General features: G+C 41.1%; 1 protein-coding gene and 1 long non-coding RNA gene across 2 annotated transcripts in view; both read right to left on the bottom strand.

The window, feature by feature from the left end:
• LOC122801128 overlaps positions 1–11932 on the bottom strand; it is an 85810-nt gene extending 73878 nt beyond the window's left edge. The window contains exon 1 of the long non-coding RNA XR_006364671.1: positions 11870–11932. This is a non-coding gene — a long non-coding RNA (uncharacterized LOC122801128). The remainder of the gene's footprint in view (positions 1–11869) is intronic.
• MCCC1 (methylcrotonyl-CoA carboxylase subunit 1) overlaps positions 1–25232 on the bottom strand; it is a gene marked incomplete in the record, with an annotated part of 1520932 nt that overhangs the window by 580268 nt on the left and 915432 nt on the right.

Raw genomic sequence — 25232 nt, 5'->3', positions numbered from 1 at the left:
AAAAGACTGCCAAAAAAGAAGAAATAGATGCGTCTTAGAGAAGTATCTATGAAGATTCTGTGGAAGATAAAAAAAAAGATGCTAAATGGATAAAATAAGTAAAAGAAAGAATAAGAAGTTTAAAGGTACAGGATATGAAATGGGATGAAGTAACAGCCAGAGAGATTGAAACAAATTTAAAAAAGCCTCTAATTGGGAAACCCCAGGCCCAGATGCAGTACCTAACTTTTGGTTAAAAGTAGTAACATCTTTGCATGAAGATTTAGCCATGAGTAAAAACTATTTATATGTGCACCCTGAACAGACACCAACCTGACTAACAGGAAAAACAATGCTCCTATTTAAGAGTGAACCTGCAAGCTAACCTAAAAATTATAGACCAATAACTTGCCTTCCAATGATGTATAAACTATACACTGGAATTGATGAGGACAGAGTTTATAGTCATTTTGAAGAAAACTCAATTATGGTAGGAGAGCAAAAGGGCAATAAAAGAAAGTCATATGGAACAAAGGATCATTTGTTGTAAATAAAGTCATAGTGGAGAACTGCAAAGAATCTAAGTGTGGCATGGACTGACTACAAAAAAGCATTTGGTAGTATCCCACATTCATGGATAAAAGAGTCCTTAAAAATTATAAGATACACCCTACACTGATCGACTACATTAAAATGACCATGAAACAGTGGCAGTCCACTTTGCAATTAAGACATGATAAAGGATAAATTATTATCCCAGGGATAAAAATTCAAAGGAGGGTATTCCTGGGTGACTCTCTGCCACCATTGCTATTCTGCTTTGACCTTAACCCATTAAGCTGTTTATTTAACATCCTTGGGCCACGGCTATAATTTGGCTCCTAGAAAACAATAAAGTGTAAAGACTTATCTTCTCTTCATCGATTATTTAAAACTGCATAGCTCATCAGATGAGGGAAGTACAGTTGTGTACCTACCATAAATGTAGATGTTCGAGTGTATTCACTGTTGCAGTCATTACACTTGGGTTATCCTGCTGGCAGGCTACCTGCAGTCAGCCCGAGTTCCAAAGTCTAGGTCCGGCGTCAGTTGCTGTCGCTTCTTTCCTGATGTCAGTGCGCCAGGGGTATAAAAGATGCAACAAACGCCATTTTCTTCAGTTTTTCTTGCCCCAGATGTCAGGTGCCCCCAAATAGGAAAGGCTGGAAAAAATTATGTCAAAAAACATGCATGTACTAAAATAACATTTCCTTCATCTACAGGCAAATATATCACATAGGTTGTAGAGAGTTGAGAAGTTCAGAAAGGACCCAGCAAAAAAAAGGGGGGATGGTGGGTAGGTAACCTGGACTGCAACAGTGAATACACACGAACATCTACATTTATGGTAGGTACACAACTGTACTATGTTCATCGTGTTTCACTGTTGCAGTCATTACTCTTGGGTTGAATCCCAAAGCTGAGGTTGGGTGGCTGGGCCTAAACAGGATTAGGAGAGGCTACCAGGTCCTGCAGAACTGCAGTGGCAAAGCCTGCTCTGGATTTAGAGTAGAGAGGTAAGTGGTAGTGCTTAGTGAAAATGTGCACTGAACTCCAGGTTGCAGCTTCTAAAATGTCTTTGGTTGGTACTCCTCTGAGAAAGGCTGCTGAAGTGGCTACTGCTCTGGTAGAATGTGGCCTTATGCCCTTGGGCACTAATTTGCCATGTTGTGCATAGCAGAAGCGAATGCAGTGTCCTATCCATTTTGAAATGGTCTGCTTCGAGATGGTCTTTCCTTGTGATCCTGCAGCATAAGCTACAAACAGTTGCTCAGTTTTTCTGAAAGCTTTTGTTTTGTCCAAGTAGAATCGTAGCTGTCTCTGTATATCCAAAGTGTGCAGGAGTCTCTCCCCTTTACTCTGGGGATTTGGATAGAAAAAATGTTGGCAAATGAATGGTTTGGTTAAGAGCCACACTGGAAACCACCTTTGGCATAAATGTTGGGTTTGTCCTTAGAGAAACCCTGTCCTGATGAAAAATAATAAAAGGTTCCACTGCCATTAATGCCTGTAACTCTGTGACTCTTCTTGCTCTAGCTTGAAAGTTATTGCTAGGAGCAGAGCAGTTTTCCATGATAAGAATTTTATATCAGCTGTGTTGGCTGGCTCAAAAGGAGGCAGTGTGAGCTTTTCTAATACAAAATTGAGGTCCCAAGTAGGCATTGGTGCTCTCCTTGGGGGTCTTATGTTTCTTGCCCCTCTGAGGTACTGTCTTAGCAGTGGGTGTGAAAAAATTGGAGGTTCTGTATTGTAATAAGCTGAAATGACAGAGGCATGGATTTTAATAGATGAAAAGGATAAGCCTTTGTCTAGCATCTCACTTAGGTATTGTAAAATCTGAGGTATATTTGGAACAAGTGGTTCGAGTCCTTGTGCCTGGTTCCAGGCACAGAATCTCTTCCATTTTTATGCATAAGATTTCCTAGTGCTGGGCCTCCTGGCTTCTAAAATGACATCCATAACAGCTTTAGAGAGAGGTGTGGTCTGAGTAGCTATATTATCTGCCATGCAGCCAGATTTAAGGTTCTGAGTTGACAGTGTAGAATCTGATTGTTTTGTTGAGTCAGAAGATGAGGAATCTGAGGTAGAGGCCAGGCTGGGCCTCACGACATGCTCTTTAGGATTGGGTACCAGTGCTGGCGTGGCCAGTCTGGGGCAATCAGGATCATTTCTGGCTTCTCTTGTCTGACTTTTAGGAGTACCTTGGGGAGAAGAGGCAGTGGAGGGAGGGCATAAACTGTCAGGGTTTCCCAGCTGAATGAAAGAGCATCCACTTTCCATGCTCGTGGGTGATAAGTTCTTGTGCAGAATTTCTGTAGTTGGCAGTTGTGAGGGGAGGCAAAAAGATCTATGTCCGGGCGTCCCCATTTCCTTGTCATCATGTTGAAGACCTGTGGAATTAGTTTCCATTCATGTGGATCCATGAGATTTCTGCTTAGTTCATCTGCCAGAGTATTTTTCTTTCCTGGCAGGAATTGTGCCTGCAGAAGTTAGTACTGTGCTCCACAGAGTCATGGCTTGCCTGCAGAGGGGGTAGGAATGTGTGCTCCCTTGCTTGTTTATGTACCACATAACTGTGGTGTTGTCCGTCTTTAGCAATACTTGTCCTGGATGTAGTAAATCCTTGAAGGCTGTCAGGGCATTCTGTACAGCTAGCATCTCTTTTTAACTGATGTGTAGATGCATTTGTTCCTTGGGCCACGTGCCCTGAATACATTTTCCTGCCATGTGTGCCCCCCAGGCATAATCCGAAGCATCCGTTGTTATTGTCTGCCTGGCTGTGGGTAAGGTGAAGGGCTGCCCCTTGTTGTGGTGACAGGCCTTGGACCACCATCGAAACTCCTGTTGTAGACTGGGAATTATAGTCACTCTTGTTTCCAGGCTGTGGCAATGTTGAGTCCAAACACTTTTTAGATACCATTGTAGTTTCCTCATATGCATTCTTGCATATGGAATTAGTAGAATGCAGGAAGCCATGAAGCCCAGGGCCTGCAGAATTTTTCTTGCAGGTAGCTGGGTCTTTGTTGCCATCATTTGAAAGTAATGAGTCAGTTTCCTTTGTTTGTCTGGCGTGAGATAAGCCATCTGGGTAGTTGTATTTAAAGCTTGCACCAGGGAGTATTATCTCTTGAGAGGGCACTAGTTTTGATTTATTTTCGTTTACTGTGTACCCTAGGAAAATTAATAATCTCTTTACAAATGCCAGATGCTTTAGCAGAATGTCCTTGCTCTCTGCTTGAATAAGGCAGTCGTCCAAGTAGGGGTATATCTGAATTCCTCTGTCTGCAAAATGCGATTACTGGTGCCAGGCATTTTGTGAAGACCCTGGGTGCAGGAGATAAGCCAAAGGGCAGTGCAGAGAATTGGTAATGCATTGAGCCAGCTATGAATCTGTGGTATCTTCTGCAAGATTGTCTGACTGGGACATGCAGGAATGCCTCCTTGAGGTCCAAAGTAACTAGCCAAGCCTTCTTGCCCAGCATGGGTAGAAGTTGCTGCAGTGTTAACATCTTGAATTTTGGAACATCCAGGAAAGTATTTACGATTGACAAGTCCAGTATTGGTCTCCACGCTTTGTCCTTTCTGGGAACCAGGAAGAGTCTTGGGTAAAATCCTTGTCCCTGTTCTTGCTGTGGTACTCTTTGAATAGCTCTCATGTCCATGAGAGCAGCAATTTCCTTTTGTGCCTCTGCCCATTGGTTTTGTGGCAGGTCCGGCATACCTTTTGATTTTGGAAGGGTGTGAAAGTGGAACCTGTAGCCCTGAGAAACTATATTCCGTACCCATTTGTCCTGGGTAATTATGTGCCAATTTTGTGCGAAAAGTGCTAGCTTTTCCCCTAGGAGTGCTGCCAAAAGGTAAGTGCTTGGTCTTTTTAGAGGAAAGTCATTGGGACGGTTTCCTATAAGGTTGTGATTTGTCTTCTCCTCCTTTGGGGGCAGAAGCACCCCATTGTTTAGGTCTGTAGGAGCCTTGGGGCTGAGATCTGCCTCTTGGGCATCTGTATCTGCCTCTTTGTGGCCTGTCTGACACCTGAAAGGACCAATTTTTTGAAGGCCAGTTTCTACTGAACCTAGGCGGTTGAACCTGTAAGAAATCTTTTACTGTCTGCATAGATTTTGCTTTATCCTCCATTTTCTTTAACACCTCTTCTGCCTTAACACCAAACAAAGTATCATGCTGTAATGGAGCATCCAATAATTTTACTTTAACATGTTCAGGTAAACTTTGTTCTTTTAACCAAGCATGCCTTCGAATGACAGAGCCTGTAACTGCGGCTCTGCAAGAAGCCTCTAATGAATCAAAACCACATTGCAGAGTATGTTTTCCCACTTGCTCAGCTGCATGCAATAATTCCTGCATTTCCTTATTGTCAGGATTCTCTGAATTTGTAAGCATTTTCTGTTTTTAACAAAGACATGACGTACTGTTGATATTTAAGCATGTGAAACTGGCAGTTTAAAGCCCTTACAGCTAAAGTAGCAGAGGTGTACACTTTTTTCCCCCATCTGTCCAGTGCTCTAGAATCCCTATCAGAGGGAACAGGGTTTTTAACAGTGGGTGCCTTAACCCCTTTGGGACCCTGAGAAATTGTTTCAAGTTCAGCAGCAGGGTTCTTATAAAGAATTTTATGAGAGTCAGGGACCCTGTAATACCTGTCTGGCTTGACTGGTGCAGGGGGTAAAGAATCAGGAGACCGACTGGATTCAGAGAAAACATCAACTATATCAAGCCCAGGGGGGATAGCCAAGGGCCTGTGTTGAGGCAGTAAAAGAAAAACTCTGAGCCTTTTCTTGGATTCTGAATAATCCTGGCTCTCCCAGTGGAAATGTTCCCTCATGGTGTGCAGAGTTTCCCCAAAAGAGTAATCCTCAGGTGGAGAGGCTGAAGGTATAGATTCTTCTGCATCAGAGTCCTCATAGGGAGGAAGAGAATAGCCCTGATCTGAAGAGCAATCAGAGGAAATAGAAACCTGGTCAGAGGAATCATAGTCAGTGTCTTGCCTAGGCCTTTTATCAGGAGGGGGATGGGAGGCTAGGCCTTTTATCAGAAGGGGGATGGAAGCCCCTGATCAAAGTAATTAAGTCTTCGTCCATTTTAAGCATCTGTTTCGTTGGCATGGTTGACTGTCCAGGAGATTGCTGTGCTTGTTTCTTTGTCTTTAATGGTGTCTTTGACTGTACTTTAGCTGCTGCAGAGGATTTAATTGTGAAGGTCTGAAAACACCCTCAGAAGCCTATGCCTGCTCAGTGGCTCTGGACTCATCTGAGGGAATATTTTCGGTAGGCCCAATACCTTGAGTATCCAGAGGCCTAGATGTCTCCACGTGGGAGTCGGATACAGCCTGTGGCTCTGAGGTAGCGGGTGTCAGGGGCTGCGAAAGTGCCTCACTGAGAACCGGCGACTGGCCTAGAAGAGGCTTCGTCGTCAGTTTTGGACCTTGGATGCCTGTCCTTTCCCTTGTCTTTGCGTTTTTTATGCATTCCAGTTGTCGGCTGTTCCAATGGCATTATATAGTTAAACCTTCAGCCAAAGTAATGTAATGCAAAATTAAACCGACGTTCAATAGTGTGTTTGTTGATTCTAGCACAAACCCGACAACTAGTAACGTCGTGATCAGGGCCTAGGCAAGGAATACAGTAAGAATGAAAGTCCTTCTGAGGTATTTGCTTCCCACAAGAAATGCAATTGTTAACTTTTACTGGCATCGGTCTGGAGCAAGAAAAAGTTTCCCCAACGGGGTACTTAGCTTTATTGAAGACTTTGGTTCTGAAACTCTATTTCAAAAATCTCAGGAGTCGGCCGACTGTCACTTGTGAACTGCTTCTGCTTCGGGCACCGTGCGGCAAGAAAGACTGAAGAAAATGGCATTGGTTGCATCTTTTATACCCCTGGTGCACTGACATCAGGGAAGAAGCGAAAGCAACCGACGCCGGACATAGACTTTGGAACTCGGGACGACTGTGGGTAGCCTGCCAGCAGGATAACCCAAGTGTAATGACTGCAACAGTGAAACGCAATGAACATCTGAAAGCACAACTGCAGGTTGTCAAAACTTTTTCAGATGATATAAGAATGTCATTTGATCTTGATAAATGTGCAAAAGCAACCATTAAAACAGGAAAACTGCAGCACCAGGAAAATATCAGTTTGGGACAAGAATGTGATATAAAATAACTTAAGCAATAGGGAGAGTATAAATATTTGGGTATTGATGAAGGATCAACAATAAAACATGAGCAAATGCGAATAAAACTTAGTAAGGAATACTTTAGAACACTTAAATTAATCCTGAAAACAGCAGTGACATCTAGGAACAAAATCCAAGCTATAAACCAATTTGCTCTTCCTGTCCTAACTTACAGTTTTGGAGTGACTGACTGGCTCCAAAACATGTTGGATAGATTAGAAAACAAGAATGATGCTTCATGCTCACTAAATGATTTATAAAATCAGTGCATGCCAAGATTATACATCTCCCATTCCGAAGGAGGGATGGGCCTCCTTGAAATTGATTACATGTATAGATCTACATGTATAGATTGGGCGGCACAGTGGTGCAGCGGTTAACGTTGTCGCCTCACAGCAAGAGGTTCTCCGGTTCGATTCTCGGCTGGGGTGCCTTCTGTGTGGAGTTTGCATGTTCTCCTGTGTTGTGGGTTTCCTCCGGGTACTCCGGTTTCCTCCCACATTCCAAAGACATGCATCTGGAGCGTTTCTCCCCGGGCCTCCGCTGAAAACAGGCTCTGTGGAACCTAGTCGGACATTCCCGGTCAACAAATGTTAAATAAATAAATAAATAAATAAATAAAATCTACAATCATGGGACTCCACACATATCTGCTGACCTCAAAAGACCCAAATGTAGTGAAAGTTTTGACACACGAGGAGAGCAAATCTCAGATGACTTCTCTGCTTACTCTAGCAGAAGCATATTGGCATCAAGCAAGAATGGAAATCAAACCAGAGTAGATAAAAATCAGACAGCAGCTGAATGTGCCAAAAAAACAAAAGAAAGAATATAAGGTGAAGGACCAGATGAGAAAGTAAGAAATGTGGAAAATGCATAAGTATGGTTGCAAGTATAAACTTCTGTAAGAACCTCATGTTGATCAGGAATGAATGCAGGAATGGTTAAGGAGAGGTGAATTCAAACCAAGAGATGTAAGGTTAATATTGGTGGCCCGAGACAGTGGGCTACATAGAAATAGGTTTACAAAGTCCACTGAACATGTGGGAGAAACAGACAAATATAGGTATTGTAAAACCAAATTAGAAACAGTTGCACACCTCATTGCTGGTTGTGACCTACTAATGGCAGAAGGACTATATACTAAAAGGCATAATAATGTGGCAAAACTGTTGCACTGGGGATTGTGAAAACATTAGGGTATTAAAGTGGCTGAAAAACACTAGAAGCATGAGCCACAAAGCATCACAGAAAATGATGAAGTCTACATCACAGGGGCAGGGCACAGATGCAGTGTGCAGGAACAGGGAACAGGTCACAGTGGCAGTGTGCATTATCAACAACTCAAAAGACAGATGCTGGACAACCGGATATAGTGGTCCAAGAAAAGAAGACAAAAGCAGATAAGTGAAATCACCACACCCAGTGACTACAGTGTCCTGCATACATAGAACACAAAGACATAACATATCAGGATATGCAGGCAGAAATGAGAGCAATGTGGAAGAAAGATAACCAGACAGTTCTAATAGTTCCAATAGTAGGAGGGTCTTATAAAAAAGAATCTACAATTATATTTAGATATGTTACCAATACATGTAACCCTATATGAACTACAGAAGGAGTCATTACTGGACACATTGTGGGTGCTGCAAAGAGCACTTTTCGCTGAAATCAAAGAGTAAAACAACACTAATTTCATGAACTTTAATTGTACTTTGACTTAGGAATGGGGTCCACTCCTGTCATGGTATTAGAAACCCAAAAGATTTGGAGAAATTAAAAAGGCAGTCTGCAGGATCAGGGCACAGGTCACAGAGGCAGTGTGCAGGTGCACATCACACGTCACAGAGACAGTGTGGAGAAACAGGGCACAAGTCACAGATGCAGTGTGCCGCAGCAGGGAACAGGTCATAGAGGCAGTGTGCAGGAGCAGGGCACAGGTCACAGGTGCAGTATATAGGAGCAAGGCACAGGTCACATATGTTATGTGCAGGAGAGCAGGGCACAAGTCACAGACGCAGTGTGTACAGGGGCAGGGCACAGATGCAGTGTGCAGGAACAGGGCACAGGTCACAGTGGCAGTGTGCAGGAGCAGGGTACAGGTCAGAGAGGCAGTGTGCAGGAGCAGGGCACAGGTCACAGGGCAGTGTGCAGGAGCAGGGCACAGGGTGTGCAGAAGCAGGACACAGGTCTTAGATGCGGTGTGGAGGAACAGGTCACAGGTGCAGTGTGTGCAGGAGCAGGGCACAGGTCACACATGCAGTGTGCAGAAGCATGGAAAAGGTCACCGATGCACTGTATACAAGCAGGGCACAGGTTACAGATGCAGTGTATAGGAGCTGGGCACAGGTCGCAAATGCAGTGTGCAGAAACAGGCCACAGGCCATAGACAGAGTGTGCGGGAGCAGGTCACAAACACAGTGTACAGGAGCAGAGCACAGGTCACAGACACAGTGTATAAGAGCAGGGCACAGATGCAGTGTACAGGAGGAGGGCACAGGTCACACATGCAGTGTACAGGAGCAGGGCACAGGTCACACACGCAGTGTACAGGAGCAGGGCACAGGTCACACACAGTTTCGGAGGAGGGCACAGGTCACACATGCAGTGTACAGGAGCAGGGCACAGGTCACACACGCAGTGTATAGGAGGGCACAGGTCAGACAGGCTGTGTGCAGCAGGGCATATGTCACAGATGCAGTGTGAATGAGCAGGTCACAGGTGCAGTGTGCAGGAGCAGGTCACAGGTGCAATGTGTAAGAGCAGGGCACAGATTGTGCATGCAGTGTGCAGAAGCAGGGCACAGTTCACAGAGGCAGCGTACAGGAGCAAGGCACAGGTCACAGAGACAGTGTACAAGAGGAGGGCACAGGTCACAGAGACAGTGTACAGGAGAAGGCACAGGTCACACAGTGTACAGAAGCAGGGCACAGGTCATACATGCAGTGTACAGAAGCAGGGCACAGCTCACAGAGGCAGTGTGCAGAAACAGGGCATACGTCACAAAGGCAGTGTGTACAGGAGCAGGGCACAGGTCACAGATGCAGTGTATAGGAGCAGGGCATGGGTTACAGATGCAATATATTGGAGCAGGGCACATGTCACAGAAGCAGTGTGTAGATGCAGGACACAAGTCACAGGTGCAATGTGCCAGAGCAGGGCACAGGTCACAGATGCAGTGTGCCTGAGCAGGGCAGAAGTCACAGGTGCAGTGTGCAGGAGCAGGGCACAGGTTACACATGTAGTGTGCAGAATGAGGGCACAGGTCACAGATGCACTTTATATGAGCAGGTCACAGAGGAGTAAAGGAGCAGGGCACAAGTCACAAATGTAGTGTGCAGAAGCAAGGCACAGGTCACAGACGCAGTGTACAGGAGCAGGGCACAGGCCACGGACGCAGTGTATAGGAGCAGGGTAATGGTCACAGATCCAGTGTATAGGAGCAGGGCACAGGTCACAGAGATAGTGTATAGGAGCAGGGCATACGTCACACATGCAGTGTAAAGGAGCAGGGCACAGGTCAGAGAGGCAGTGTGCAGAAACAGGGTGCAGGTCACACAGTGTGCAGGAGCAGGGCATATGTCAGACACAGCATGCAGAAGCAGGGCACAGGTGACAGCTGTAGCATACAGGAGCAGAGAGCATGTCACAGATGGAGTGTACAGCAGCAGGGCACAGGTCACAGACGTAGTGTACAGGAGCAGGGCACAGATCACAGGTGCAGTGTTGAGGAGCAGGACACAGGTCACAGGTGCAGTGTTGAGTAGCAGGGCACAGGTCAACAGGTGCATCATGCAGCAGCAGGTCATAGATGGAATGTACAGGAGCAAGGCACATGTCACAGATGCAGTGTAGAGGAGCAGGGCACAGGTCACAAAGGCAATTTACAGGAGCAGGGCTCAGGTCACACACGCAGTTTATAGGAGCAGTGCACAGGTCACAGAGGTAGTATGCAGGAGCAGGGCACAGGTCACAGACGCAGTGTGCTGAATCAGGGCACAGGTCACAGATGCAATGTACAGGAGCAGGGCGCAGGTCACACAAGCAGTGTGCAGTGCTTATGGACACAGTGTGAAGAATCTAGGCACAACTCATTTGTCATTCTATGCAGAAACAGGAACTGCTCCTATGACATAAAGGAGTAAGGCACAGCTCATGGGGCAAACTGTGCAAGAATACAGTACAGGTAATGGGGTAGTCTGTGGATGAGGAACTCTTTAATTCTTTGAAGATCTGACTCACACTATTTTCAGAAACACTATAGATTTTTTTTTGTAGACAGCTGCTACTGATTTAGAATTATAATGGCACACCATTTAATACCAAAGTTATAGTGGTAGCAGCAACAAACTGCTAGAAGCTGCACATGCAGGGAAATGTTAAGTGCAACAAAACTATACAAAAACAGAAATCCTATCAGCAGTAGAAACCTTTACTCTAGACATATATCAATGCAACTGTTTAGTTGCACATTACGGATATATTAATTCTCAGACTGGAGAATTATGAGGTAAAAAACAAAGTTTTCCCTGCCACTAAGGTGGTGTGAGCTTAGGTTAGTAAATTTAGAGATTTAGATTAGCAGGAGTTTGGGAAGGTGTATCACTTCACACGAGGAGTGCAGGGAGATTGAAAAAAATGGCTTATCTTTTTTAAAGTCATTCTTTGGGGATCTCATTACTGTGGAGCAGTGTTTGCATCCTGATGTTAACTATTTTAATTATTAACCATGAATCTCCAGAATAAATAAGCAAACTAATAAATAAACAAACTGACTAGAATGTTAACAAGGATTTAAAATCTTTATAAAGTAACAGAAATGCAATTCCACAACGATGCGACAGAAAGTGCTAAGAACAAACCACTTCCTTGAATCTACAAGAGCGGTGACAAGATTCTGTAAATAATCTTAGTGTGAGGGATGGTAGCATCCGTGTGTAGTAAAATATATTTTGTCATTTCTAGATGTGAGACAAAGTAAAACAATTTTAATCCCTCAGTTGGATGTTTAGATTGAAAGCAGTAACAAGATGTAAAAGTTAGTGTAATTTTTATTTTTTTTGGTTGCTGACTTGCACTGAAAAATAATAAGGTTTGGAGTATGAAAACTGCAACATCAGAATAATAAATCTTGCTGTTGTACCAAAAAATACTTACTTGGTGTATGGAGTAATACTGCAACGCTACTGATATAAACATATCCTTTACTCTGCAAAAAGAAATGAAAATAATTAAACTATTTAACAAAATCTGCAGTAATGCAAATGAAATAATGAGACTGTAAATCTATTTTTTAATAGATAAAATTCAAGGAATGACAGAAAAAGGAATCTTTTCCATCATTATTAGAACATGTTACATTCAACATTTCCCAGACAAAAAATGCAAATCTATCTATACAATACAAGCTGGCACTACGAAATACTTTAAAAGTTAAAGACAGTTACTGGAAGTATCTATATTAATCACATTTCCAAACCTCAATGAAAGCAACATTAGATTAAGTTTAAAATTCTCCAAAATGACATCTTCATTATTCTGGAAAACCTACATAAAATTACCAAAATATATAAAATGGAAGGATTGTATTTGCTGGAGATGTAATAAAGTAATACAAATAGACTGGCCGCACAAATTTTGGGAGTGGGCATTGAATGAGCTCTGGTAAAAAAATTCAAATATTTTCAAAAGCACTGTAGTCATATAACTTCAAGTTATTTAAGCATTTGATACTATCTAATTCTCCTATACATGGATGCGTACAAAGATCTGTGTAGTCATCAAGGAAGGTTATTTCTAGAAACTAAAAAAAATATATCCCCATCCTTTCAAGAATTGCTGAACATCACTTTGTTACAACCAAACTCAAATCATTTAAGTGAGATCTAATTCTACACATAAACGTTAGACAAAGATGCACAATTTGTTAGAGAAATTTGAAAAGCAAAATTAGACAATTCTTAAGAAGATATACTGCATGTAAATATTAAATATATTTTAATATACACGAAAAATGTAACTATGGTAAAGGCACACTTGCAAATCGCTGTACGCTTTGGAGTGTTGCTACAGTTTGCAAATTTGTTAAAAATAAAAAAAAAATAAAAAAGAATTTATATTAAACATATTATATGCTAAAATTGTTATGTTCTGACATCTACTTTCAATTAAACACTGGATGTGACCATTCTGAGATGCTCTTAAGACCATTCCATATTTGACTAATTGTGAGAAACATATTCTAAAGTCATTACCATATAATCCACTAAATGGTTCCACTAACCTCTTTATTTTATTTGCTTATTGTCTGTTGACAAGGTTGGTCCTACTACACATATGACCTGTGCTCATGAAAACATTATACTAGAGAATATTTGCAGGAGCACTGGGAAAATTCCGCTACCTTTGGGGGGGGGGGGGGCAGGACTGTTTGGGAAGTTTCCAGCTGCTGAGGTCAACATGTCTGATTGCCCCACCAAGAAATGCCAGTACAATGTAACAGAGGCTGGAAACTGTGGAAAAAGCTTGCATTGTGCAGGATAACAAAGATGAGGCAGAAGTACTGACAGAGATAAAGCAATATGTTGTTAAGACAAGACTCAAGAGGAAGAGAATAGTCAAAACAGGACAACAGTGCTACAGGAGAAAAAGCAGCTGCTAACATCTGGGGACCCTGAAGCCTAACTCTGGAGGCAGGTAGTTGCTGGTAAATGGGTCCCTAATCCACAACGGATAAGGACAGATGCTGCTTGGGAAGTACCTCTAGATCCAGTCAAAAATAACCAAGAAAGCAGTACAGTCAGTGTACCCTCTGAGCATCTACATATTCGTATAAGAGTTCTTCCTGAAGGTATTATGTTTTCAGCATAAGAATTATTTACTATTACAAATACTGAAAGTGTGACTATCACAAATTTAACTTTATTGAGTTATTCTGGGACAGAGCACAAAATGTAAAAGATACCACTCCAGGGAAAAGCTGTCCGTTTATCTCATTAATAAAATATCTTTTAAAATAGATCATCATTTCTTATAATAAAGATGTGACAGTAGGTAAAATGGAGTGTGCAATGCATGGAGTTAGGTAAAGAAATACAGGTGGTAAGAGCAGTATTATGGACAGAATATGATGCAAATGAACACATGACAGACATTATGTACCACTGCAGAGAATGGGGCACAATTCAATATTATCAGCAGCCCAGGGGGTACCTACAACTGTAGCAGAACAGGACAGAAGAAATTTGATGCTCTAACATGGAGTAATGTCTCGTGTTTTTTTTTCTTTTCTTTTATGCATGTTCTTATAAACCTTTTATGACTAACTGACCCATTAAAAGGACTGTCCTGTTTAATTCCTCTTTATAGTCATCAACCATGACATGTTTTTTCTATGTGATGTAAACACATTCACTAACAGCTGCCAGCAAGCTTAGCTAAGTGGTGATGTGTTACACTTTCTAACATGTTTTTACAGAGACACATTAATACACAGACACAGACACACACAGACACACAGACACACACATGCACACACAGACACACACGCACACACAGAGACACACAGAGACACACGCACACACAGAGACACACGCACACACAGAGACACACACGCACACACAGTGAAGGCTACTGCACAAGTTTACATTTGTGGTCAAATGCCTGCATGCTGTACATCATCCTGCAGCAGGTCTCAATACTGCAGTGCACTCCTCCCCAACCCCCCAACAAAGGTGAACCGATATCAAACACTTGTTTGGTAACTCTTTCAAGGCTCAGGTTACTAATCAACCCAAGGTTACTATGGTCCTAGTCATAGCTCCATACCTCTGCACCAAGGAGCTTGTTAAATGTTTCATGTTTTTTTGTCACAGAGAATCCGTGACAAATATGGATAAATGTTAAATATGTAAGTGGAAGAGTGCAAACAAAAATTGTGACTGGACTAAAGAGGAAAGCAATAGGAATTACACAAGTGGTGAAGAGGAGGAATAAATAGTGTCCTGTTTATTCAAGGAAAATGGGATAAAAAAGAAGGTGGAGAGATGAATGCACAGAAAAAGAACTGGGGGCACACAAAGGTGGGAACACTCTATGTAAAATGAAGAGGGAGACAAAGAACTTAAAGGAGAACAATGCGATAGTAAATCACATTCCTCAACTTGTTGCGTCTTTTCATCCGCTTTATTTGACCTTACAAACACAAATTTACACAGTGTCTCTAAAAAAATATTTATTTCACTGTTTTTCTCCTCGCAAGCTTTTTTTTTCCGTAGTATGTTCGTTTCCGTTTGAAACTAAATTAATCCCGCCCTATAAAATCTATGTCCAAGAAAGCTAAGGAGACTGACAAAGACAAAAAAAGGACAAGAATGTTACAAAGACTTGCTGCACTGATATGTAAAGACAAACATGAAAGTAAGGATAGCAAGGGATATGGGAAGAGAATAATACTGAAAACAGAACAAAGAAATATGTTCGAGAAAAGGCTTGGCAATTCATACACATGGTTCATTTAAAGTTATGGCATTAAATGTTAACAGCAGCAAGGGGCTGTAAAGGTTTGATTTGATTTGGTGCATAACTTGTAAAAAGTTTTGATGAAAGATGTGAGAACTTGAAAGAAATAAACTACATGAACTTTTTGAATAGAAAAAGCTCTAGTTTTTACAGGATTCAAAACTAGATAGCTGCATGTTGTAAATGTTTGGAACCTTAGTCTAAAGGAACATTGATTTCAGATGTGATCATTAAAATGAGATGGTGCTGTTTATCAGCACATATTCTCCACAGAATAATGTACCTAAAAGAAATTAAAAGACATGAACAATTATTTGACAATATCATTACTTCTGATACAGGGAGGAGACTGCAACACAATCACATGGAGCAGAAGAGGTGTAGAAAATGGTTGAGGAACTCAAGGAGCTGGTTCATAATATGGATCTGAAAGAAGTCCATTAAGTGGAAACAAATTTACTTTATACCTTGGGATTAGGACAGTCCAGTCTTGTACTAATTTCCCATGAGCATTATCAAAGTTTGAGATGGAAGCAGAATGAGCGTGCAGGGCTACAGGCTTAAGAGGGAGGAGGGGAGAGCAGACAGCATTTAAAAATGACCCTTAGAAGGCTGTAGAAAATGTATGTTACAGAAAGAGAGGAACTTGATAGCATGTTATGGGGTATGATTACATTTTAATAGATGTTTAAATTGTGGATGCATGCACTGAGCTAAGTAGAAAATCATGTGGAATTATAAATGTGATATAAAATATTAAAAATATAAAAAACAAGAAAATGATTTTAAAGAAAGAGTGAGAAGATCTACGAATATTGTTATAAAGAAAACAAAACACTAATGCAGTCGCTAGTAGTGAAATAAGGTAAGAGTTAACTTTTATGAGAACAGCAATGGCTTTTGGGAGGACTCAAACTTATTTTGAGTAAAAAGTACAAGTAGAATCTATTTTACAGTGACTGATGAAAGTAAATAATTTAAGGAACAGGGACATTTTGAGGGTGGCTGAACTGCAACACAATACATTATGGTAAACAGGTATAAGGCACAGGGAGAGAAGGGAAGATAGCAACATTAATAATATACGAAATGGAGAATCTTTTGTGTTTTCATATTCCTGATGAGGAGGGTGAAGAAATTATTACTAATGCAAGTAATGCCAAGGAGGCAGCAGATAACATTCTTCTGTCTCAGTGCTACAGAAAATTAATGTGGACAATAAAGGACTTTACTTGTAATATTTAACAAACTGTTTATAATGAACAGGGCAGAGAATAAGTCAGTCGATATTTCAGTTATGTGTTTCATTTTAATTCACTATTTTCTGAAGGAAGATGAAAAGTAACTTGTCTGAAGTAATATAAAGAACCCAATACTGCAAGGGCAGTAAAACATATAACCAACAAACTGCAGTACAGTGAAATAAATAATTAAAAAAAAAACATTTTGCAGGGGGAATACCAACAGACTTTCTTCCAGTTTTAGAAGACTATAAATAATGAATGTACTCATGGATGACAAGGTTCTCAAACTGTTACTGACATTTACAGAAAAAGTTAGTATAAATTGGATGGATACATCCAGTGTAAAAACTGTACATAAGTGAAAGAATTAAAGCTGTTGAAGTACCAGACTGGGTTGTCTCCTAATTTCCTTGTTATACTTGGTTGCATTAATCTCAAAAAATATAGATGCTGTGGGAGCATTAAGCCTATACTGGTGGGTGGAGTTATTAGGCTGAAATGACTTTGTGATTCAAAAAAGGAATGCACAAGTAAGAATAAGGAAATGTAGAAATATAGCAGGAAAAAAAAAAACAAAGCAAGATCTTGGAAAAGCCTGTCCACAATCACAGAATGTAGAAATATAGTAAAAAAAAAAAAAAACAAAGCAAGAGCTTGGAAAAGCCTGTCCACAATCACAGAATGTAGAAATATAGTAAAAAAAAAAAAAAAAAAAAGAGCAAGATGTTGGAAAAGCCTGTCCCCTGGCACAGTAGCAGGTCATTTGGCTGCAACGCTGGTGACCTGGGGCTAGTGACTTCTGAAGCTAAAGGGCTGTGGGGGCAAGGTAGGCTTGAGTGGCTCATAAGCACTCATCTTGGAGTGTGTAAGTAAGTCTGGGATTTTGTAACATTATAGTGCCCTCTAGCCTGTGCACAGAAGGTAGGGTGGACAAAACATCATAGGTGGATGCACTTATGTATGCCTTTTCACACACCCTACAAGTTAATAGTATACAAAAAAATTCAGCAGTAGGAATGCAGGACACAGGATCAGGATGCCTTGATGGCCTCCTGAAATGGTAGCTCTACTAGCCCTGGCCAGTCTAGCAGCTCTGGTGCAGGAGGCTAGCCAGATGAAGGGGGAGAAGGAGTAGTACCAAATCATGGTAGAGTGACATCCTAGGCCAAAAGGGACAAAAAGCTAAAACAAAAAGTAAGATGTTGAAGGCTGGCATAAAAATGGTTGAAGTTATTGTAAAGGTATTAGGTGTCTGGATTGCAGCCAGAGATGGAGCACAGTATGAGGTGGAAAATACTGGAAAGGTATAGTACTATTGGGAGAAAAAAAATCAGAAGAGACAGAGGAAAGTACAAATGAATTCGGATTAATCTCAATAAAAGAAAGGCAGTTATTAAATGATACAACAGCAACACTTAATTATTAGAGGTGTGTCTGTATGATTCTTGTGAAAGCAGAGACTATCATATGTGTTGTCTGTTTTAAGAAGATTTGGGGCTGAAGCTTGAGAAGACTGAAGCCAGTAATAAAGAACATCTTATACACACCACTTGAAGAAATGGGATTAAATATGGTGTAACTTAGTAGTGATGCATTTTATATCATATAACATGTGGGTGCACACATATGTGAATATAACAAATCAGAAAAACAGGTTCAGCTTATAAAGTACTGTAAGAAATGTACAGAATTTTAAAAATCATTTTAACAATGAGTGACTTGACATTAATGCTAAAGAAATTGAATGTGTGACATGACAAATAATAAATTATCAGGTGAAAAAAAATTATTTTGTTTTTTTGACAGCATAAGTAGACTATTTATTTACCCTTTTCAGCTTACCCAGGTTCTTCCTTAGAACAAAAACAGATACAAATAACATTGGTACTGTAAAACAACATATGACATACAGAAATGTCAATAATCCATATTTGCAAACGACACGTCATATTCACAAATCCCATCCAACCATCCATTCACAACCCCCTTTCCCATTTTTGCACATGGGGTCGGGGAGTCACTTCAAGAGTGACAATCTAGAATCATCTAGAACTAAGGTTCACACTCATATTTTCAAACAACAGTCTTGAACAGTTAACACAAACATTTAATAAGTCAAAAGCATGAGAATATGACACTGTTTACATAGCATGTGCAGATTTCATATACTTAGGATCAGAGGAAGTTACTAGGCTATTGACCCTGAGACCCTTATAACCTAGCCAAGAGTTTAGCCCATGTATAGACAAATCAGCACCAGATGCCCCTGTCCAGCAGGGATATGGGTGGAATTCCAGGGATGTATTTTCTATTTCCCATCCAGTTATCCAGGTTGCCCTTAAAAAGGGGTAAAGAGGTACTCTGCTTGATGTGGAAAGGGAGAGTATTCCACAGACGGAGGAGTCTCTGGGACACAAATCTGTCCCACCAAGTCCTATTGATGTCACAAACCACCTTGAGGCCATGTGTGGAGCTTGACTTGCGGATATGCATCAGTCCCATCAAGGTTGGGTCCGAGATCGCCTTGTATGCCAGACAGAGGTCACCTCTGAGGAGTCTGTATGAAACTGAGTAGAGGGATAGGGCTTTTAGCCTATCTGTGTATGGTAGATTTTTGAGGCCCTGGATTCTCCTGGTGAGGAACCACTGTGGTCTCTCCAGCTGCTGCATGTGCTTTGGGAGGTACATGCTGAAGGGGACATTTTACTCAATAATGGACCTTATAAGGGAAGAATACAGGGATGTTATGACCTCCTTGTCCCTGGATGAGATACCCTTACTTATCAGGTGGGCCATGTAGAAAGCTTTCCGTACAATGGAAGCAACATGGTAATCAAAAGTCAGGTTGCTATCAATCTGGGTGCCCAAATCCTTCACGACTGACTATGTGCTTAGGACGTTGTTATTAATGTGATAATTTGAGAGCACATCACTCTCCCCAAAGGGGATGATGATGCATTTTTATGTATTCAGCTTGAGGACATGTTTCTGGCACCAGTCATTTGTCTGCTTAAGACCCTCTTGGAGGATGTCCACATCACTAGGGGAATTGATGACAGCACCCAGCTTGACGTCATCTGCAAACCTGGTCAGCCATAGCCCACTGGTTTTGGCCTGCACCTCAGAAAAGTACATCCCAAATAACAGAGGCCCCAAGACCAAACCCTGGGGTACGTCACTTGATACAGGTCTACTGCTTGAGGTGGCTTCCCTTATTTTGACTAGGTAGGTTCTATCAGTGAGCCAGTTAGCTACCCATCTGGTAACATATGGACTGATGCCTAGTTGACAGAATTTATCTATTATGCCCAAGTAGGGAATAGTGTTGAAGGCTTTGGCCAGGTCAAGGTAGGCGGTGTGCACTGTCTTCCCCTCATCCATGGCTTTGGTGACCGTCTCAAAAAAGTCAATCAAATTTAACAGACATGACCTCCCCTTGACAAAGCCAAGCTGTGTGGGACTGAATGATTGGAGGTTGCAAATGTCCTTGTTAATGAGGTCCATGATAATCCATTCTATGGCCTTGCTGATCAGGCTAGTTAGGCTGATGGGTCTATAACTTCGTGGATCTGTGGATGCTCCACCTTTGTGTAAAGGGATGACAGTGGCTGTCCTACACTCAAGCTGTGACAAAGCCTGTACTCAGGCTTTGGTTGAATAGGGTGCCTAATGGTGCTGCAAGTTTCTGCCTGAGTTCATGTAGGATGCAGCCTGGGATGTTATCAGGTCCCATGGAGGCTGTATTTTTTGCCTTTGAGAGAGCAGTGATGACCTGATCCCTAGACATAAGGGGAAGGGGAAAGGCACTGGGAATGTCCTGATTTACTGATGGGGGGGCAGAGGGGTGAAATTTTCACTGAATCTGTCAGCAGCCAGCAAGTTTGCTATATCTACAGCATTTGTATATATGGTGTCCATGACCACTAGTTCTGAACAGATCTGGGTGCTACCTTTGAGATTATGGACATATGTGAAGAAGTCCTTTTGACGGTCTCTTTCAGATGTGGCCAATTTGGACTCAAAGTTTGCTTTGGAGGATTTCACTAGTGCTCTTCTTTGCTTATTTAGGCTGAGAGATTGCTTCCAATTGGGCAGCTGCTCCTTCTGGGTCCTGGACAACAATATTTTTCTTTTGTTACAGAGTTTATTTATTGCAGATGTTCACCAGACAGGTTTACTCTTCCTTGCGGAGGGTGATGTAATCCTGTCAGGTATTCCTGATTCCATGCATTTATATAAATGTTCGTATAGTAATTTGGTATAGTTTTAGATACTGGTGCCAGTTCCTAGGGGGGCTGTGAAGCTGTTTATACCATCCCTCAGGAGGCTGTAATCAGCTTTGGAGAAGTTTTTTTTTGTTGGGGGAAATGACGACTTCGAATGTGACTGCTATATGGTTGGATCTTACAAGGGAGCATGATACTGCAGGGATGCTGCAGTGGTTACTCATGTTGGTTAATACCAGGTCCAAGATATTATCACCTCTTGTGGGGGTATTGACTAGCTGTTCCACAGCATTTACATTGACAAAATCGAGGAATCTCTGAGCATTTGTGTTCTGGCATGAGTAGTTCTGCCAGTCTATGTTTGGGTAGTTGAAATCACCCAGGATCAGGGTAAAGGGTTGAATTTTGACAGATCTGAAGAGGGCTAGATAGGCATATTGGGCATCTTGAGTCAGATTTGGGGGCCGGTAGCTAGCTATGATTTGTATAGGGGTCTTGTCAATGGCTAACTGTACATGGAGTGTCTCCTGTGCGTCATACTGTTTGATCAGCCTGGAGGTGTGTATGTCTTTAGTATATATTGAAACTCCACCTCCTATAGCTTTACTATCTACAGTTTTGGGTCTGAATGTATGACAGGGTGAGTAACCAGGTATGGCTGGGGTGCTCTCCACAGCTTTGAACCAGGTTTCTGTGACTGTGACTGCTTGACACAACATGAGTCCAACATTATATAAACACAACAAAAATGCCTAAATAATATTCATGCAAGTATAAACTAGTCACAACTTAAGAGCTCTGTGATGTCCCCACTCTGGGACAGTAATCAAGAAAGCTAAATCCTCACCACTGACACTGGAGAGGGACGTTCACTTGGAATACAAATGGACACACAATATTTTCAGATGAAGACCTCTCTGCATCCAGCACAATTTCCCTTACGTGCACAAAGGGAATACACTCACCCTGGGGTCTGGGTTTCTCTATCTGTCTCCCTCAAGGTCCCATTAAGACTCCTCACTGGCACAGCTTCAAAGTTAAGTCCTTAGCTAAGTGCCCAAGCCAATTCCTCCACCACTCTCTCTGTGAAACCAGTGCTTTGTGTCCCTACTCCCAAGTACCTGGGACACACACACACACACACACACACACACACACACACACACACACACACACACACACACACACACACACACACACACACACACCTGGGAAAGGCTGGCACAGGTTTACAAACTATGCCCTCTTCCAGAGCTGTCACCAAATACATGTATGTACTCGCAAAGGTTGAAATATTTCTCTAAAGAACCAGCCACAATGAAAAGTTTAAATATACTTAATAAATAATGAAAGAACATGAAAATACTAAATATATATTCACAGTAAACACCAAAGTTTCAGTCACAGGAAATATTAAACATAACACAGCTGGAAACTATTCTCACTATATTTTCCTGATTTATCTATTGAATTACTGTTCCTACTTACTTAATACAGCAAGGCAAGAAGAAGTAGGTGAGGGGTCCTTCTATGTCAGGTTACAAGAACAGACTGCTCAATCTGACTGAGACTTCTATTTAAATATTATTTTTGGGATAGCTCACAGAATGACATTACATCTGGTCATCAGACTCTGTTTGCCACACTATCACCAGCTCTAGAAGCTGTCAGGGTTGTGTTTATGTGTTTGGTGTAATAAAGATTTGAAACATTGTGTGGCTGACTGCTCATTCCTCAGGGCTGCTTGAAGTTTACTGGTGTTCCTGTTTGGAATTTTGGCACTGGGATTCCTTGTGCTGTGATTCAGTCACAACTCTAATGATTACTTACATAATATGCTTTGATTCCAGTCTTGCTACTGATGAGCTGTATCTGTAGTTAATGTATGCCTTGTGGTATGAACTCTCTAGTACTCTTACTCATTAGTATAGCGTCTGCTCTTCCTAATGTTTGCATTGTTTGCTGCACTTACATTGTCTATACTGGATTAATCTATTTTACTGAAATTGCTGGTCACTAAAAATGGGCATCCCCATCTGAATATATGTGTGTGTGTGTGTGTGTGTGTGTGTGTGTGTGTGTGTGTGTGTGTGTGTGTGTGTGTGTGTGTGTGTGTGTATACACATATTCTGTGTATGTGTGTGTGTGTGTGTGTGTGTATATACACATATTCTGTGTGTGTGTGTGTGTGTGTGTGTGTGTGTGTGTGTGCATACACATATTGTGTGTGTGTGTGTGTGTGTGTGTATATACATATTGTGTGTGTGTGTGTGTATATACACATATTGTGTGTGTGTGTCTGTGTGTGTATATACACATATTGTGTGTGTGTGTCTGTGTGTGTATATACACATATTGTGTGTGTGTGTGTATATATATATATATATATATATATATACACACACACACACACATTGTGTTTGTGTGTGTGTGTGTGTGTGTATATATATATATATATATATATATATATATATATATATATATATATATATATATAAATAAATTAGTACAAACACAGGTGGCTCCAAAGGAATAAATGTCCCGTATAGGCTGTAATAAATAGTAAAACAACAATCCAAACAGTCTGTAGCATCAACGGGACAACCGCGGCAATCAGTATAATGCTGAAATCAACAATGTAAAATACTTGAATGCTATTATTTAAAGATTCAGAATGCCAAACTAGCGAACATATAAAATATTTATTGAAAGAAGTGAGCGCTTTCACCACTAGGGCTTCATCAGACTTCTACCCTGGCCCTTCCTTCAATCCTGACTCCTCACCCACCTCCTTCTAGAACAGGGACCACACCACCACCATTACCAGAAATCTCAGAATCCAACTCACTTACCTGATACTCCCCAAACAGCTTAAATTCATTTCCTTAAATACTTGCAACATCTATACTAAAATTTCAGAACTCTATGCTTGGATCTCCCACAACATACCAGATATTCTTGCCATAACTGAAACATGGCTAAAACCCATATAATTGACTGAAATATCACTCCGTGGTTATAATATCATCAAGGCTGAAAGAACTCAAAAAAGGTGGTGGAGTAACTTTACCCTGACTATTTTGAAATCTTACTCTACAATAAATATATTCCCAAATTCCACAATGTTGAAATCCTCATCTCTCAATCTTAAACTAAATAACCATAAACAATGTATTATAGTGCTGCATATTTCCCCAGATAGTAATGCTACAACCCTAGAAAACATCCTAAAATGAATGTGACACACAGTTTCTAATGAAAAGAAAATCCAAGGTGACATTAATTCTGATTGGCAGATTATCCCCACAAAATATCCATAAACTAGCCTAAAACTACTTGGACGGACACAACTCCTTCTTCCCTCGCCACATATAACTATCCCAAAACAGTGGCTTAATTCTTGCTGGATATTGGCGTCTGATTCCACTAAGTATGTCTCCGGTGGCACCCTCTCTGACTCCCTCAGAGCCTACCGCCCCTGTATATGCAAACAGACTTGGTATCCATAATGACAAGAAATACTTGCTGAGAATGTCCTGTAACTTCACTAATTTTAACCCTGATACATTTAACAGAATTCTAAGCTCCTTTAACTGGTCTGTTCAGAAAAAAATTCCACTCGATGAAGCTGTACACAAATTTAACTCACTTTTCATGAAAACACTCAATAATCGGACTCCAACTAGAACAAAGAGAATACAGAATAACCATACTCCTTGGTTATCCACTCACAGCAGGCACCTAACGCATGAAAGAGCTAGGGTTTGGAAAGAATTGTTAAAAATATGGATCACCCCAAAACCTACAACACTTTAGAGAACTACATAACCAGACTAAAAGGCAGATTATCACACACAAGAAAATCTACTTCATTAACCCCTTACTAAATCAGTTTTCCAACCCTCAAAAATTCTGGTCTTCTATTAATAATATGCTCCACCCTGGAACATTCACCATTCATAATCCTGCCCCAAATGACACTTACTCTAAAATAGCCGCTCAGTTTAACAAACATTTTATAGAAAGCACAAAAAGCAAAAAAGGCAGCTGGTACAGGCAAATAAACAGGAACGCAGAATAAATAATCAAATTTAATGTAAGCGCTTTTGTTTAGTACAACAACCAAACTCAGACGTAAAACAACATTCTCTTTCCTATTATATATCCACATTCACAGGAAATTAAAAGTTCAGCAGCCAATCAAAAAACTCATCAAGTTAAATGACTAAATTTAAAATCCTACTCATTTAAAACACTCCACATTTCAAAAATAAAAAAATAATAAAAAGTTAATAATGAAAAAACTATCAAAAGTTTTTAATTTCAGAAAACTAATAATAGACACATTATCATTCAGGCCTGGTGGTAAGGTGGCATTCAAAAAAAATCTGCCACCATGTTTCCTTCTGTTCCAAAAACAGTTTCCAAGACCCGCCTATTCACAGCAAAATTAAAGGACTGGTACAGGAATAAACTAAGGTGTCTAAACAATGCATTCGTTACTTTTCTCTGAGAGATATCATAATAATG

The sequence above is a fragment of the Protopterus annectens genome, chromosome 4.part1 (assembly GCF_019279795.1).
Source record: "Protopterus annectens isolate FY-2018-M chromosome 4.part1, PAN1.0, whole genome shotgun sequence".
In the NCBI taxonomy this organism is placed as follows: Eukaryota; Metazoa; Chordata; order Ceratodontiformes; family Protopteridae; genus Protopterus; species Protopterus annectens.
The sequence above is the reverse complement of the archived record's forward strand: the minus strand, read 5'-3'. Positions and strand labels throughout refer to the sequence as shown.